Raw genomic sequence first — 14,681 nt, forward strand, 5'->3', positions numbered from 1 at the left:
TCGTTCTTATATTATCTACTACAACAGGAAAACAAACATAATACAAATGTTAAGGAAACATAAGGCGACGGGCTAGCAAAATCGTTAGCACGCCGGGCAAAATGCTGCTATACATTTCTTCCGAATTGACGTTATGAGTTCAAATCTTGCCGAGGTCGACTTTTCCTTTCATCCTTCCGAGGTCGATAAAATAGGTACCAGTTGATTACTGGGGCCAATGTAATCGACTTAGTCTCTCCCCCGAAAGAGCTGGGCTTGTGCCAAGATTTGAAACCAATATTAAGAAAGTATCAACATCTATACCACTCTAAACATGAAACGACATAGAGCGAGAACACTTAGGGTCTATTATAAATGTTAGTTCTCACTATTTTGGAGGATTTAACATGCAACATAACTAAATTTATATCACAAAGAATGGCCGTACGACTCCAGAAAATAATTATTCTCCGAAGTTCAGAAGAGAACTATAATGAAGGTTTGATTCTACCCGGTGACAGTATCGTTGTAACATACACAGAGATCTTAGGCAAGTGCTAAGACAAGACACCAGGAAGTTGAGTCACCACTACATGACAACGTCACTGTATCACTACAGCAGTTTCAAATTTTGGCATAAGGCTAGCATTGTAGGGCGGGGACAAGTCAATTCCATCGGTCCCAGAACTCAATCGTTACTTATTTTATCGATCCTGAAAGGCAAAGGCAATCTGGGCGGAATTTAAACTCAGAACGTAAAGAGGGACGAAATATCTTTAAGCATTTTACCAAGAATCCTAACGATTCTACCAACTTGCAACCTCACTAAATCATTATATTAATAATTTTAGTTGTTCCATGATGTCATTCCATCACCCCAACTCGATATCGATCAAGTTTCATTCAAACGAGAAATGCTACAGTAACACAATAACTCTACCCATAATTTAACGCTCCATATTCTCACGTGTGATCTAGAATAAGAGTTGGCAAATAAATGAATCCTTGTCCTAAAGAATATTGTTGGTAACTGGCTGAATAGAATATAGAAATATCTAGCTGTTTCTAAATAGATATCACAAAAAAGATCTATACAAGTTCGAGGGACGGACAGTAGAATGAAAACAAAATTGAAAACCTTTATTTTTTACAATTTATGCGACTGTGTATTATATCCGTTGCATTCACTGAAAGGATCCTTTCCTTTTGGCCGGCATATAGAAAAAATAATTTTTTGTTACTAAACACTTTCAAATTTCGTATACTGGTAGAATGTGTCATTTAAAACAATTTACTCTTTGCGTTTTTAAGAAAATTCATTATTTTCGAAGTTATTTCGTGTTAAAGTTGTCGTATTTCGGTAATTTCAACCAATCACTGATGTCTATTGAGGTGAAAACAATTACTGCTTTGGTTTGTCAACAAGACGTTCTAGTGGTGTAATGGTGACATCGTTCGTGCGTTTGTACTGGTTTTAGCTTTAGGGTTTTAGGGTTAGGGTTAGGGTTTTAGGGTTACGGTTTTAGGGTTAGGGTTTTAGGGTTAGGGTTAGGGTTTAGGGTTAGGGTTAGAGTTAGGGTTTTAGGGTTAGGGTTAGGGTTAGGGTTAGGGTTTTAGGGTTAGGGTTATGGTTAGGGTTTTAGGGTCAGGGTTTTAGGGTCAGGGTTTTAGGGTCAGGGTTTTAGAGTTAAGGTTAGGGTTTTAGGGTTAGATTATGGTTAGGGTTTTAGGGTTAGGGTTAGGGTTTTAGGATTAGGGTTACGGTTTTAAAGCTAGGGTTAGGGTTTTAGGGTTAAGGTTGGGGAGGGGGGCAAAAATGTCTTTCCGAAAATAGTAACTGAAAAAAACCCTAACCTAACCCCAAAACCCTAATCCTATGTTTTAAATGACACATTCTACCAGTATACGAAGTTTGAAAGTGTTTAGTTACAAAAAATTTTTTTTCTATATGTCGGCCAAAAGGAAAAGAACCCACTGAAATTCTACAATAAAAGGAAGGCTACTACAATCAGTTCATAAAGTATCTAACTTTAAAAACAGAGTCTCCTACAGACCTTTTATATCGCCTGTATTTAACTTCAAAGATAAATTCCACAAAAAAGAAATTAATTTTATTGTGATAATCACGCTGTTTAATATTGGAGGATTTTCAATTCCAATAAATCTCATATCAAATATGTCGACAAACCTCTGATATTGATCTGAGTGGTGTACGTGTCTATTCTTCACGTGACAACCGAAAAGTCAAGGTAAATATTTAGCTATTCATATTTTCAATGTATTCTATTTCTCTCACACCCCTAATGCCCTTGAGAAAGTCAGATATTCCGGACAATTAGAATTCACAAACTTCTTTATTTGTAGTTTATGACACTACAAACAGAAGAATTGACATTTTCCATTATTATGATAAAGTTGCTGTGTTGACTTGCAAGTACGCACTGACGTAGGTGTGGTGGTGAATAGATCACTTCACAACAGCGGGGTTCCGGGTTCGATTCTTTTACACGCACCTTAGACAAATATATAACCTCAAACCGACAAAGGCCACAAGTACAAAATTTGGTTAACAGAAATTGTATGGAAGCCCGATTGCGAGAATATTGCTGTTCTTGGAGTGGTGGAATTTACTCGATGCCCCGTTTAACATCTTTACCTTGTCCGTGGATGCTTTTAAGGGACGGGTTCACCTCTGTTGTAAGAATTTGGGTCAATTTTCGTACAGCTTGATATGACCATTTTCCCTTCATTCCACCATTTGAAAAGTCATTGATAAGGGTGGACCACGCTACTATTCCATGTCTGACGAACCCATTAAAAGAAATAACTATATTCATATTTTGCTTCTCTAATATGACCTTCAATATCTTGTCTTCATATTTCCTGTTTAAGCTTTTCACTTGACTGTTCTAAGGCTACAGTTATTACTACACTGAAACAAAATCTTGTATTTGGTTACTCAATCCACTAGATATAGCAGTCAAATCTCTGAACAATTCTAAAATTTCATAGCTAATTTGTATTAATTAGATGTGAACAAGTAAGATGACCACAGATGGAGTGCTTTAATCAAAGGCTGCTTGTTTAATGCTGACATGGGCATCGACATCACCCACAAACCAGGGAACAACAACACAAACAACAACAAAGTCCTTTCTATTATAAGTAGAAGGCCTGAAACTTATAAGGAAGTGAGCTAGTCATTTACATCCATCATAGTATGCAACTGGTACATATTTCCTCGACCCTAAAAGGATGAAAGGCAAAGTTGGCCTCACCAGAATTTGAACCCAGAAGGTAAAAAGACTAAACACTTCAAAGCATTTTGACTGGTGTGCTGAAGATTCTACCTGCTCGTCAAATTAATAATAATCCTTTCTACTATAAGCAAAAGGCCTGAAATATTGAGGGAGGGTTGGTCACATTGACCCCAGTACTTGACTGGTACTTTATTTATCGACACCCAAAAGGATGAAAGGCGAAGTCGACTTCGGTGGAATTTGAACTCAGAACATGAAGACAAACGAAAAGCTAAGGATTCTGTGCGGCGTGCTGACGATTCTGTCAGCACGCCGCCTTACCTACAACAATAATAATCCTTTCTACTAAAGGCCCAAAGCCTACAATTTGGGGGCAGGGGACTAGTCAATGTAATCGACTCCAGTGTTTCACTGGTAATTGATTTGTCGACCCCAAAAGCATGACAGATGAAATCGACCTCTGGAGAATTTGATCTCAGAACATAAAGACGGACGAAATGTCTCAAAGCATTATTTTACCAGCTCGTCGCCTTCACAATAATAATCTTTTCTACTAAAGGCACAACGCCTGAAATTTTGTGGGAGAAGACTAGCCGATGACGTCGACCCAGTTTTCACTGGTACTTAATTTATCGACACCGAAAGGATGAAAGGTAAAGTCTATGTCGGTGGAACTTGAACTCGGAACATAAAGACGATAAAAATGCTACTAAGCATTTCACACGATGTCGTAACGATTCTACTGGCTTGCAACTTTAACCAAAACAAATTGATATTAGGTATATGTAGAGGGGACGGGATTGAGCATCAAGATTTCCGGTATAGGTGGTAAGTACGGGAAATGAGTGAGCGCATATTGGAGAAAAAGTTTTCAACGTTGAATAGACAGAAAGGATGAAAGTACGTAAAAGAAATAATAATGACCCTTTCTACTCTGGACTTGCAATTTTGGGGCCGAGACAATTACTTCGTCCCCAGTGTGCTTATATTAACTTGAGCTTATTTTATCAACCTCGAAAGCGAAAGTCGACATCGATGGAATTTGGACTCAGTTTGAGGGATGGGGGAAGGAAAATCGATTATATCACCTCCAGTACTTCCAAGTCACGTTATCGATCCCGAGGGGATGAAACAAAATTCGACATCGGCGGAGTTTGAAATCAGAACGTTACCAGCTGGAATATATGGTATTCAATATTTTGTCCGAGGCAGTTACGACTCTGCCAAGTTCGCTACCTTTCTGCAAGATAAAGAAATCTTTTCAACTATATGCCCAATGCATGAAAATTTGGCGGGGGGTGGGAGGCAAGCAGATTATGCTGATTCAGTGCTACACGGGCAATTATTTTGTTAACCGCAGATAGATAAAAGGCAAAGTCAACATTCCAGGAATTTGAATTCAGGCGAAAAAGGCGATTCTGCCAACAATGAGAATACTTACTTTTGTATTTTTTATATATTGTGTTAATACTTTAACACAATAGGAACTGCATTTCAGAAGTATCTGAATAAACGCAAAGAAAATAAACACAATAAAAACAATATATATAATGCATGTGATCTTGAAAAGGCTTCATAGAATTGTTTCAATGTCGATATCTTTAACACTAGCCAGTTGAAATTAAACGAATATTTCGTCAGAAATTTATTTATGTGTATATATTTTGAAACCTTTATTCCCATCACTATATGTGTGGGTGTGTATGTATATATTCATACATACATATTGTTACCCGATTTTACATGGCAAACAGTTGGACAAAAGTGTTTGACTTTTTTTTTTTTGTTTTACAAAGACTTGTAAAGGAATCTATAGAGAGCAGTCAATGCCTTTGAGTCTTACCAGCTGTTAGTTTAGCACGTGTAACGCATGTAACGGCCAACGGAAGAATTGAGAACAAAACATCTGAATACCAAGAAAAATGAGGACAACCAATAAGGGAGAACCTCGACAGTGGCTGCACATAATAGAAATGCCAGCCAAATCTTTCTACAAAATCTCATATTTTTTTCTAAATATGAAGGTCAAATTGGACAATACAGTCGTAGAGATGGAAGCAGATGAGATGATTCAGGCTGGACTACCTCTCATAAATCCATCATTGCTATCAACAATAAATTGCACAGTGTCTATTATTATACAGAAATAGACTGAACAGTAGAAAAAATGCCCCACTGTATCACATGTGTTTCCTCATAGTATTACAATCATATAGAAATATTTGCACAACATAGACATTGCAGAATGTAGCAGATATTTCATCAGGGGCCTACCCGTTTGAAGTTGACCTGTGGCTAAATAACAACCCTTTCTATTTTTTCTAGTTTCAGCGCAAGGCCGGCAGTGGGGGAAGGAAAATCGATTACATCGCCTCCGGTACTTCAACGTTACTTTATTGACGCCGAAACGATGAAAGGCAAAGTCGACCTCGGCGATATTGAAACTCGGAATGCAAATTCGGAAGAAACACCGCAAAGCATTTTACCCAGCGTGATAATGATTCTTTTCTACCCTAGGCATAAGGCCCGAAATTTTGAGGGGGGGGGTGCCAGTCGATTAGATCGACACTAGTACGCAACTGGTACTTAATTTATCGACTCCAAAAGGATGAAAGGCAAAGTCGACCTTGGTAGATTTTGAACTCAGAACGTAAAGACAGATGAAATAACGCTAAGCATTTCGCCCGGCGGGCTAACGCTTCTACTAGCTCGCCGCCGTTATGCATGTATGTATAAAACGTTTCTTACAATTACTGGGATCATGTAAATTGCAATCGGACATTACATGATCCCCCAAATTGCCTCAAGTGTAGAGAATTAAGTATTCTAATATTCACCTGTAAGCATTCTTAGCTAAATATATCCGGAACATTTTAACATGCCACACATCACTAATCCTGCTGTGAAGGCATGGAAACTTTACGAATGCATTTATTCATTTCTATAAAGCTTCAGAAATTTCCTGTCATTTCAACAGCTACAAGATAAATATTTAATTTTGACTTATATCGTTTCAAGAATGATTAGGGCGTTATTTGAATAACTGAAGTCCACGTGTCTCCTTCACCACTGTCCTTTCATTAACCACTCCCGTCAATATTTCAAAGAAAACTAATACAATAGCTCCATGATAAGATTACAATGACAATCCTAAAACGTCACCAGATCAACAGCAAATCAATGTTCAACATTTGCCGGTAACGTCGTACAACATCTACAATGTTATCAGTAATTTTACTTTGCACACCCCATAGAATCGTGTGTAGGCTAAGAATTGAGGTTTGCAAATGAACTAATTCACATATGAAGGAGACCTGTTGGGAACTCGGTCAGAATCATTAGAAGAATGATATCATAAAGAAAAAACTAGAACCGTATAAACTCTCATTTGAAAGGAATTTGTAAACCTTTTTTTTTTAACAGAACGGATTTATTTGTTCAGTTAGAGAAAAAGCGTTTTAATTGAGTTTGGGGGTTATCTCATAACCGCCATGATCAGACTTATGACACGTGGGGTGTCAGCCGAACAAATAGGTGCTTGACATATCTATTTCTTCCTACGCTCTTTTTTTTTCTTGTTTGTCCATTTCGATATTTTGTTTGTGTGAGTGGTGGAAGGTTAGTGTCATGTAACTTGGTCAGTGTTCACTCAGAATAGTTTGAGCTAGCTCCAGTCAGAGACTAAAAAATCAAGAAAATACACCTTTATGTAGCTGATGTGAATATCTGTCCCATCTTTGCCTTGGCAATGGCAATTGCATCAATATTTGTATTGTTTATATTTTACTGTGCGTATGCGTGCATTGTCGATCTGGGTGAGAGAGATAAAATAGATTTAGAGTAGAATGTCCCAAGTTATTATACTCACTGATTAAGATGTCCCAAGTTATTATACTCACTGATTAAGATGTCCCAACTTATTATACTCACTGGTTAAGATGCCCCAAGATATTGTACTCACTGGTACTCCATATTCAATTTAATTTAATTTATTAACATTTCAGGCTTCTCTTCTTTGCATTTTTTTAATTAGAATTAGAAATTTATATGAAAATAGTTCTAATCTTTAAGGTTATAATTTTGATTTATTATAATTTGTTGTCTTATGATATCAAGTAGATATCAAGTCTTCAGAGTAAAGCTCTGACGATATTGTGCAGTAGACACCCCTGAGTGTATCGTATCAGTAATTATATTTAGAGAGAGCCTCTGTTAGATAGCTTTACTTGTTAGAAGTAGCCACCAAATATTCCTCAAATCAAAGTTTTGTTAGTTTAAAGACGAAAGAACGCAAGAGATAATATAACAATCGAAGTTTACTAAGAGAGAGCCTCTGTTAGGTAACTTGACTTGTTAGAATTAGCAACCAAATCTTTCTCAAATAACAGCTTTGTTTTCTTAAAAACGAAAGAATGCAGGAAATAATATAGTTTTAATTTTAAAAAGACGAGTTTTTTTTTTGTATTACCTCTGGTCATATGTCTGCTGTAACAGAATAGATCCGTGTCTAAACTACAGTCCCCGCCACAACAACAACATAACAGACGACAGATCCTCTTACGTGAATGTTTGGTTTCATTGGTGAAAAGTCGTATTGTTATTACAACACTGACTGAGGTGGTCAAGTAGACAAAAAGGTTTCCGTCATTTATTGAAACTCCACTCGGGTCTATGACAATTTCGATCCTGTTCACAAATGAAATATAATACATACTTTAAATCTGTTGAGTCTCAACAAGAAAAGATCTAAACATGAACAAAACATTTAGAAATATCTGTTCTATTATTTCCATGTGATCGTATATTACTTTTTGTTTGGGAATTCCCACACGTTACACAATGCAAATAACTATAAAAGACAAGATAAAAACAGTATAATTACGACGCTGAGAAGAATGGAGAAAGTCAATAGTCGATAAGACGTAAAATAATAAAAGGCGGTAAAAGTTGAGTGACGAGTGCATTGCTATTAAAACGTGTTTGTTTATTAAGATTTTTCAATGTCATTACTACTTGTTTTTGTACTTCATATTTAAAGCAGTGCACAATGGATTAAAGGACTGCTCCTCACTTCCACCACACCATTCCACCACTTTCATCTTCAATCAGATGTGGCCTGTTATTTCTCAAAGATAAATGATACATTGACAAACGGGACATTTGCGGCTTTACGTTCCAAACATTCTCGTAATGTCAAGAACATTTTTTTTTTGTAGAGTCATACAATGATAATTAAGATTCTATGAAAGGGATTGAGAAAAAAATATCTCAATATTTCAAGGTTGCCTGTGTTATTGACAAAAGTTGACTTCAGACATTGATACAAATTCCAATTTGGCAACAATCTCAGGACAGCATTGGTAAACATTGTACATCAAAGAATAAGTCAGCTTTCAGAACAAGAAAATATCAAACTTCCGATCATTTGACGACCATTCAGTAATCAAGAGTTGGAATATAGTCTATTTTTCTCGAGTATTGGCCACTGCTTATCTACGAGAGAGACTGTACTTAATTACGTGATTTGTTCAATCATAGACTTCAAGGCAAACCCTTAAAAAGGCGGTGCGGCGTGACTGGAGAGCCTTTCGACCTAATATCGTTAATTAGTGCGCTAAATAACAGCAATAAAATTATCCTAAGTCGTTAGTTCAATTCTTCAGCAGAATCCCACTTTGTGACCTTGAGCAAGGTAGCTAATTTAATGTTTTTCCTGTTTACTCTGCTGTAATGAGTACCAGTTAGATACTGGTGCTGCAGCATCTAAATGGTGGCAGTTTCATGTTAGCAACGTACAGAGTTCTAGTGGCGCATAAGAGCAATGATCTTCTCAAGAAAACTATAGGTGTTGATAAGGATGAAGTAACTGGTCTCTTTCGGAAGCCTTTCAGACCGCTTGCTATAATGGATAATTTCCAGAAATTTTCAGCATGGTAGTACAACTGAAGGAGCACTACCGGTTCGAATAAACTCTACAGGCACGAAAGTACCGACAAGTCAGACTGATGGAGATGCGCAAAAGGCGATGAAACCGTACTACACGTACGCATGCCGTATCCATGCATTGCTGACTTGTGTTGCTATGTAGAACATGTATTGCCGCATATAGGACGAATCTGGCTATCTACCAGATTCGTCCTATATGCGGCAACACATGTTCGACATAGCACCACAAGTGGAGTTCATTTGTTTAATGGCTATATCATAAGAGTTTGTGTGGTGGAGGGGGCTGAAAGTCTTGAGGACAGACATTTGCCTTTTCGGTCAAGCTCACATCAGATTTTGATTTTTACGTACTACTAGGAAGGAAAAGTGAAGATGGAGAGGTGAATAGTTTCCGTCAGCGAATTTGTGAAGAAATGGGTGACAATGGTACAAATAGCTAGGAGAATGGACCGACTCTAAGTATACACCTTGGTGTTTAGGTTGATTCTGGAGGCTCTTCCGTATCAGAATGACTGCTTTATATTTATGTTCACACATTTAGTATAATATAATTTTTAGCTCATTTCATGTCTTCTCCATTTTCCACAACAGTTTTTATGTAAACCCTTACACAAACTGTAAGATGTTTTTGTTGTATTCCCCTCGGTGATGCTCTATCGCCAATTAAAAAAATCGTTACCGTCATTATCATCAACTTGCAAAAACAGCCCCGCTAAACCATTAAAGTTGCTATTTCAAAAGTCGCTTGAAACCGGCATATTCTCAGAACTATTGAAAGAAGCAACAGTAATACCTATCCATAAAGGAGTTAGCAGGGCTGCAGCTAAAAGTTACAGACCTGTCTCTCTCACATCTTACACAACTAAAAGTGTAGAATGCATTATCCGAAAAAGAATAACTGCTTATCTTGAGAAAAACAGCCTCTTAGATAATACACAGCATGGTTTTCGGACTAGACGAGGTTCCTTGACACAACTGTTACAACACCATAACACTATCCTCAATGATCTCCTGACTAGAAAGGACACTGACTGCATTTATTTTGATTTGCTAAATTGTTTGACAAGATTGATCATGGAATCCTCTCGCATCAGATAAAGGGATCTTAGTATCATAGGAAAACTCGGAGAATGGCTCTTTGACTTCTAATGGGATAGGAATCGATCTGTTGCTGCAAACCGTTATCTCTCAACAAAGTCACCCGTAATAAGTGGTATACCTCAGGATACGGTTCTAGGACCATTTTTATTTATCATAACCCTATCAGGCATAAGCTCACAAGTGCAATCGGCCAACCTAATGAGTTACGCCGACGACACAAAAATATCAATGGCTTTCCAAACTCCAGAAGATGCCATCACACTCCAAAATGACCTAAACATCATTTATCAATGTGCGGATAAAAATAATATGAAATTGAATACATCAAAATTTCAGGTCCTTCATTATGGAAGGAATAGACACAAATCTCAATATTTGGCGCTAGATAATACAATGATTCAGAGCACTGACGACATACGGAGTCTAGGAATAATCATGTCAAATGATGCATCTTTAATAATTCACATCACTAAAGTGGCCTCTAAAGGCATACATCTCATACGATGGATCTATGCTGACTCTATGCAAAACCTTAGTTCTGAGCAGATTAGCTTACTGCTCACAGCTTTTGTCTCCAAATTCACCCAAACTCATAGAAGAAATTGAAGGGTTACAAAGAACATTCACCAGTAAAATAACTTTGGTTAATGGCCTTAATTACTGGGAATGCCTAAAAGTTCTATGTCTCAACTTTCTTGAACGCCGAATTGAGAGATAAGCTATTATATACGTATGGAAGATCAAGGAGGGACATCTAAACATCGGCATTAAAGTGAATTTTAATGCTCGAACTGGTAGGTACTGTCAGCTTCCAAATATACCATCTCCAAACTCACGAGCAAAAACATTCTACTGCACCAGTTTAATATTCAGAATTCCTCAAGTATTCAACTATTTGCCCAAAACGATTATAAAAGGGACCTCTACTGAAACTTTCAAAAACATCATTGGATGAACTCCTAACGATATCGGACCAACCAACCAACCATCCAAGGATATAATGAGGTGAGATCAGCTGCCACAAAATCGACTATCGACCAACTTTCAATCATAAACAATCATAAAGCGACAACAAAACTAAAAATAATAATAATAAATTAAGGCAGTGCTCCATCATAGCCGCAGTTCGACGATTGAAACCATTAAAAGAATAAAAGAAAGAATTATTAGTATTTTTATATTATCGTTATCATTATCACCTAAGAAATAAGTAGTGTACAACACAGAAGGTCGTGCTGTCAAACACCGGCTTATTTCCTTCCACCTTAGGTCCTGAGACGTGACAGTGTTAGGAGTTCCACTTCCTGTCAGTATTTTAGTTAAATCTCCACAATTTGGTAAATACTTACAACCCTAGAATCTGTTTACTTGTAGCAGAAAGAAACTTTTTATTGTTAGGTTGTATGTTCCTGGAAACAAGGTATCTCTGTTGACCAGAATGTAAAAATGTGACACTCCACTGGATTATAGGCACACAAATAAATGTATATAACAATTAACAGAGTGATGTGGTAAAATCACAACTTAAAAGCAATGAATTATACATTAACAGTTAAACAACTAAAGACTTGTAACTCGTATAAGAACCTCTTTGTCAGTGACATAGTTTTTATTACGCTCCATTTCATGCAAACATGACCAAATTATTACAAACATTTCAGCATGTAAGCGTATATTTTGTATTGTTTCCTTCATTGTAGTGCAGCCATGATGGGGCACTACTTTAAAGAGTTTAGTCGAACAAATCGATCCCAGTATTTATTTTTCAAGTCTGGCTCTTATTCTATCGGATACTTTTGTTGAACTGCCAAGTTACGGGGATGTATACTAACCAACACCGGTAGTAAGAGAAACCCCAATCCGAAAAACACACGCATAGATATGCACATGCATACATACACACGAATATATATGTGTGTGTGTGTGTGTACAACATGCTTTTTTTATTTACCGTCTACCAAATATATTCACAAGACTTTGGTCAGCCCGGACCAATAGTAGAAAACAGATCAAGGTACCATTCAATGGAACTGAAACGAAAACCTTGTGGTTGAGAAGCAAGCTTCTTACTACATCGGCACGCCTGCGCTTATGTATTGGTTTCAAATTTTGGCACAAAGCCAGAAAATTCGGGAGAGAGGGGCGGTAAGTCTATTATATTGACCCCAGTGCTCAACTGGTTTTTATTTTATCGACCCCGAAAGGATGAAATGAAATTTCGTCCTTTGGTGGAACTTGAACTCAGAACGCAAAGACGACCGATTTGTCGCTAAGCCTTTTGCCCGACGTGCTAATGACCCTGCCAGCTTGCCATCCCCCCCAGCCTCTCTATTAAAGTTTATATTATAGTAACCTATTTTAAACATATTTTTTCTTCCTTCAAAGCTAATTAATCAAGGACTAGTGACAGAAATAGTTCCAATACGTTTTAAAACAGTGTTGTGCTCTATTTCACCCATATAAATATCTGTGTCTTCTAACACATATAGATTAGCAGACTCAAAATGTCTGCTGTAGAAATATTATACTTGTTTTTGTTGTTATCGTTACTGTACGTGTTGTTGTTCACGTTGTTGTGTAACACTAGGTCTACCGTGATCGAAAAGTGCTAGAAACAGCACTTTTACTTATCCAAACACTTTTATTTATCCGGACATGGTGTAACCTGTAATTTATTAAGGGAATGAGTCGCCAATAATGCCTTATTTATGCAAATCAGATCCCCCAGTTTAGTGAAATTTTTAACTTTAGAAGGTATAAGAACGACATCACTCATTGTAGACAGTTACATACGAATGCACATTTCTAGAAGAGATTTTCAAGGCTTTGAATTCGGTTCGACCGACCATTCTCCATCTACAAAGAAACTTATATAAACAAAACAAAGTAAGAGAGAATGAGGTTTACAATGATTCGTTTAATTAAGCACGAATTTTCAGTTAATTTCCCTAAATTAAATCTTAAGTATTATTACATCGAAACATACGTTGTTTAACATTTCAAGGATTAGTGTAGTTTAAGATAACCATATTCAAAGCATCCTTCCTTTTCAGAATATATTGTGTGATTTATAGGAAACGTGAATTCTATTTCGAACCGAATGCGCCGTGACCGCAACATTGAGGAGACTTCGTTGTTTCAGGAAGCAACCGGACTAAACCGAATGAAAATAGAATATTTAATACACTGCTGTATTTTATATACTCTGGTATCAAACTGAATAAGATGTGAATGAGTTTAAATGTGTTACTTTAACGTGTCTTATACCAAAAAGGGAAATAACGGAAAGCATGTGACGTGGTGACGAAGTGAAGTAGGCGTGTTTAAATTATAGGTTCGATTTCCATTTGAATCAGTTCCCTCACTTCTATTATTGTTGTTTAGCCTCAAATCAATCCTATTCGAGTTGACATATGGTCGTAGACGTTCCAGCCATGCCTATACTATCATCTACATTGTCCAAAGTTTCTTTTAGAGGAAACGATGTGATTTGAAAGTATATGGCTGCTATTTTTAGCAAATTGAGCTCTCCCGTACTGAGGTCTCCCTGTTATTGTTAGTGATCAGCTCTATGTTATCCCTCTTTAAGGGGATCTATGATCAAAGCATTCCAGACATGACCATTTGTCCTTTTTGATGGCACAGTGCACCCTAAACCACGTTATTCAGTTTGTCCTGCATTTCTATGGGAATAAAATGCAATTTGAGAGAGATTTGGTTTCTATTTTTAGCAGGATGGTTGTCCATGGAGATGCTCACTCATAGGTCCTACCCATTTACTGTCGTCGTTGTTATTGCTCTTGCTGTTGGTGTGCCTACTTTGATCATCCTTCCATTTTGTAAATGAACGATGTGTCCTTTGTGTAAAGTCGTAGCTTTATTAATGAAAGAAATTTGGTTGCTATGTTTAACAGGCTGAGTGAAGCATAGCGGTTACTAAGCAAGTTATTTGCAGGGTATATTAAATGTTAAGAGGCTGAATAGTAGCCTCACAATTGAAAACTTACTAACTCTTGTACAGACAATTGATAACGATGCGTGTGAGTGAGAAGTATGAAAAGGGATAACTTAGGGTTTGAAACTGTATTACAGACTCACTTGAAATAAGAAAAATCATACAATGAATAGTTCTTGATAATCACTTCTTGTAACAAGGGAGGGAATTTCAGGGATTATCTAACGGATAATCTCATTAATATACCCCTGTTCCATATAGTGTGTTGTGGAGCCAAATTTAAAACATCAAGAATGTGACCTGATTTCACTTACCACACAAGGAAAGAGAGAAAATCACAGAGAGATAAAAAGACACAAAGAGCGAGAGACAGGGAGACAGACAGAGACAGAAAGAGATAAGGGGAGGGAGGGAGGGAGGGAGGGATAGAGAAACTGAAG

The sequence above is a fragment of the Octopus bimaculoides genome, chromosome 17 (genome assembly GCF_001194135.2).
Source record: "Octopus bimaculoides isolate UCB-OBI-ISO-001 chromosome 17, ASM119413v2, whole genome shotgun sequence".
NCBI classification, from domain to species: Eukaryota; Metazoa; Mollusca; class Cephalopoda; order Octopoda; family Octopodidae; genus Octopus; species Octopus bimaculoides.